This window comes from Cebus imitator, unplaced genomic scaffold, assembly GCF_001604975.1.
Source record: "Cebus imitator isolate Cc_AM_T3 unplaced genomic scaffold, Cebus_imitator-1.0 Scaffold41, whole genome shotgun sequence".
Classification (NCBI taxonomy): Eukaryota; Metazoa; Chordata; class Mammalia; order Primates; family Cebidae; genus Cebus; species Cebus imitator.
Window position 1 is genome coordinate 7,029,812 of NW_016107356.1, and position 4,498 is coordinate 7,034,309.

At 50.6% G+C, this 4,498-nt stretch overlaps 1 protein-coding gene across 2 annotated transcripts in view; it reads right to left on the reverse strand.

Annotated features, from left to right (window-relative positions):
* HLCS (holocarboxylase synthetase) overlaps window positions 1-2,653 on the reverse strand; it is a 216,230-nt gene extending 213,577 nt beyond the window's left edge. For both annotated transcript variants that reach the window (XM_017526220.2, XM_037737662.1), the window contains exon 1: window positions 2,555-2,653. The gene's annotated coding sequence lies outside the window, so the exon portion shown is untranslated. The remainder of the gene's footprint in view (window positions 1-2,554) is intronic.
* Between the last annotated feature and the right edge of the window lie 1,845 nt (window positions 2,654-4,498).

Sequence of the window (4,498 nt, forward strand, 5' to 3'; positions counted from 1 at the left end):
GTAGCTGGGACTACAGGCACATGCCACCAGGCCCAGCTAATTTTTGTATTTTTAGTAGAGATGGGTTTTCACCATGTTGGCCAGGCTGGTCTTGATCTCTTGACCTCATGATCTGCCCGCCTCAGCCTCCCAAAGTGGTGAGATTACAGGCGTGAGCCACCATGCCTGGCTCCTTCACTCCATATTTTTATATTCTCTCATAGTGAGGTTCCCAGCTCCCAAGAATATCATTATATTTACTTATTTGCTTAATCCTATAATACACAGAAAATATTTTCAGAAGTGCTATACCAGATCACCACCAACTAAGTGAAGTACAAAATCTCTTTGTAGTTTTGTTTATACATGGGTGTATAGGCAAAGAGCTGTATTAAAAGTTATTAGAGTTTGCCTCTCTATGATTAATGTACTATGCAGTTTAGCGCATTTGTTCACTTCTGTTTGTATTCCATTTTAGTTTCTTTTCCCCCATCTTATGTTTATTTAGTTTTACCTTTTACATACTAAAACATTAACATGTTTTGAAAAGTCAAAACGGCTCCCAAAAAAGGCATGCCTGGAGATGGGTCATTTCCTCTTAGGCTTTCACCCAATTCCCACTCACCTACTGCAAATAACCAATTTATTAGTTTCTAGGTTTTTCTTCCTGGATTTCATTTTTCCCTTTCTTTTCTTTTTTTTCCCCAAAAATAAGGAGATACTTGAATGTTTCACACAAAAAGTAGCCTAATACGGTACTCTCTATTTAACTTTTGTTCACTTCCTAGTACCGTATGCCCTAGAAATCACTGCACATCCGTTCACAGAGATCTTCCCTCCTCTTTGTTATAACTGCACTGTGTGAGGGTACCAGGGTTTATTCAACCAATTGCCTATGTCTTGGCACTGGAGTTCTTCCAAAATGTTGCCATTGCAAACAATACTGCAATGAGTGACCTTGAACATACATACACTTTTATATCCATGTAGGTGTTTCTCCAGGGTAAATTCCTAGCTGTAGAATTGCTGGGTCAAAGGGTAAATGCATATGTAGTTTTGTTAAACAATGTTCAATTCTCCTCTCTAGGAGATGGACCATCTTGTATTCCCACCAGCAATGTATGAGAGATCTGTGACCCCACAACCTGTCCTGTTGCTTTACACACTTAGCAACTGGATCGTTTAGAACTCTGATGTTATCCCAGAGTACCCTGCTTTCTCTTTCTATGGGAGAAACCGAACAGCTTTCCATTTAAGGGCCAGTTTTATGTCATTTTTGTGCAGATTGTCAGTTTGTGTCTTTTCCTATTTGGTCTTTGGTTCCCTCAATGTTTGAGTTATTTACATACTTGAGATGTTAACCCTTTATCTGTGATAGAGGTTGCAAATATTTTTTCCCAGTTTGCCATTTGTTTTTAATTAATGGTAGGGTTTTTGTGTTTTTTTGTTTTTTTTTTTTTGAGACCAGGTCTCTCCTCACCTAGGCTGGAGTGCAGAGGCGCGATCTCTGCTGATAGCAAGCTCCGCCTCCCTGGCTCAAGCTGTCCTCCCGCCGCAGCCTCAAAGTAGCTGAAACTAAGTTTTCCTATTTTTTGCAGAGAGGGGGTTTCGCCATGTTGGCCAGGCTGGTCTCAAATTCCTGGGCTCAAGTGATTCTCGCGCCTGAGCCTCTCAAAGTGCTGGGATTACAGGTGTGAGTCGTGAGTCACAGTGTCTGGCCCAGTTTATTATTATTATTATTATTTTTAATAAGACGGAGTTTTGCTCTTGTCGTCCAGGCTGGAATGCAGTGGTGCCATCTCGGCTCACTGCAACCTCCACCTCCAGGGTTCAAGAGATTCTCCTGCCTCAGCCTCCCGAGTAGCTGCGATTACAGGCGCCCGCCACCATGCCCGGTTAATTTCTGTATTTTTAGTAGAGAGTGGGTTTCACCATGTTGGCCAGGCTGGCCTCGAACTGCTGACCTCAAGTGATCAGCCTGCCTCGGCCTCCCAAAGTGCCGAGATTTACAGGCGTGAGTCATCGCAACCGGCCCCAGCTTCCGATTTTTAATGTTATTTAATATGTACCAATGTTTTTTTTCCTGGCACAAAGGCGTTGGGTCATTAGGAAGCCTTTCCCCACACTAGGTCCTAGGGGAAGTCACCCGTGCTTTCTAGCGACGGGTAGGCTCTGCGGCTCTGCTGCTAACAAGAGCGTGGGGCGCGCGGCCCGGGAACCCGTGAGAGGGGAACAGGTCTCCCAAGCCCAGGCGAGTAGGCCGCGCCGGCCGCGCGTGCGCGCTGACAGGCAGGCCGAGCCAGCCCAGGTCCTGCAGGGAGGAACGCGAGTGGCGCGAGGAGGCGGCGCTGCCCAGGGCTGCGAGGTCCCTGTGGCTGCCCCACCGGAAGCCCCGCCCTCCTCTGGCTGCTGAGGCTGGCTTTCCGGCCGTGCTGGCCTCAGCCTAACGGCCCCGACCCACTACAATGCTGTTCCCCGGCAGCGGCCCGGCGTGGACCGCCCGACCCTCTCCCGGCCCCAGCACTCCCCCGGCGAGAGCCCACCCCCCTCCCCGGCTCGCAGCGCCCCGACTTACTTCTCAGGCCCAGACGCGGCCGCTCCTGCGCCAGGTGGTCGCCAGCGAATCCCCGCTGTGCCGCGCTGCGCCCCCTCGCGGCCGGCCCGGCGATGCAGCCGGGCTCAATGCGCAGGGCCGCGGGGCCGCCCGGCGTCCTCCTGCCCAGGCCGAGGTGCGGCGCGCTCCGGGATGCAGGCCATTCGCCGCTAAGCCAGCTCCTGCCGCTCGGCCTCGCCCACGCTGCCTGGGAGGCGCGCCTCTGCCGCCTCCTCGCCGCGCTCGCTCCAACCTGGCCCACTCCTGCGGCCTTCCAGGGCCGAACCTCACCCTGCTCCGCGGAAGGCAGGCCCCACCTTCCCTCCGCGCCTTCCTCCCTGAACCCCGCCAAACACCGCGCCGCCCTTTCCAGCATCGACGACCTATTCCCCAGTTCTCTGACACCACCTGAGTTAGCGCCAACCTACTGGTTAAGGGATTAGCCCAGAGAGACTCCCCTCCTCCCTTCGCCAGCCACAAGCGGGGTGCCCAGAATGCCCACATTTCTACCCTGCCCACTAGAAACTGGGGAATTGCCACAGCTCCCCTGAGGTTCAGCAATTCCCTGGGACAACATGAACTCAGGGGGTCACTTTACTTATTGTTACCAGATTATTGTAAAGGACGCAACTCGGGAACAGCCAAGTGGAAGAGATGCGCAGCACGCGGGCATGAAGGGCGGGAGTGCTGCCCTCCCAGCACCGCTGTGTGCCCACCTGCCTGGAAGCTCTCCGCACTGTTTAAGGGGTTCTTATCCAGGTTTCATTATGTCATTGGCCATTAGTGATTGAATTCCACCTCCTGCCCCTTTCCCTTCGCGCAAGGGGAGTAGGGACACGTTAGGGCTGAAAGTTACAACCCTCTGATCACGTGGTGGGGCACTAGCCCCACCCTGAATCCATCCTAGAGCCTCATTAGCATAAACTCTGATTTGATTAAGGGACTCATTATGAATAACAAAAACACTCCTATTGCCTAGGAAATTCCAAGGGGCTTAGGAGTTCCGTGTCAGGAACTAGGGACAAAGACCAAATAGATTTTTTATACCAAACTCCCTAAACCAATAGCCCAGTCTAATCGTGAGAAAAACATCAGCCAAATCCCAGTAGAGGGACATTGTACAAAATAGCTAACCAACCTAAAATCTGTCAAGGTTTCGAATGTTGTCAGAATCAAAATGGCGGAGTCATTTGTGTTAAAAGAGAGAGAGGAAAAAACAAAAACAAAAACCTGACAGATAGCACTAAAGAGTTCTTGTTCATGAATGCCTGATATCACAAATGCTCACACAAAAGACCAAAACCTTGCACAAAGGCCATGTCAGCCTTTCCAAAAAAAAGACTCCTGCCAAGACTTCTGCCCAGAAATTGCCTGTCCAACCTCAGACTGCTATCTCCCTTATCTTATACTTGTAGCTGAGGTTGATTATCAAAAACCGTATGCAGCGCAGGAGGGGCGGGGCGGGCCGGGGTGGGGGGCTGGGCGCTCCCCCTCATTTTTCCTTTGAAAACCTTGGTCTTGCCTGGGCGCGGCGGCTCACCCCTGTAATCCTAGCACTTTGGGAGGCCGAGGTGGGTGGATCACCTGAGGTCAGGAGTTCAAGACCAGCCTGGCCATCATGGTGAAACCCCATCTTTTAAAATAAAAATAAAAATAAAAACCTTGGTCTTCCTTTACCTTCCTGAATACACACATAGCTTAATATGGTCCACATGGTCCCATTGCAAAACTCTGTTCCCATATAAATATCACTTGCTTTTAGAGAACCTCTCTCTGCCGGTTACGGAGGCTGACAAGGAGGCTGACAAGGTTACCAAAACCGAGGAGTGTGTGACGAACTGTCCCAGCCGAGAGGCACCTACGGAGACATGATGGCTAAATATAAGTGGTGTGCTAGATGGGATCCTGGAACAGAAAAAGGACATT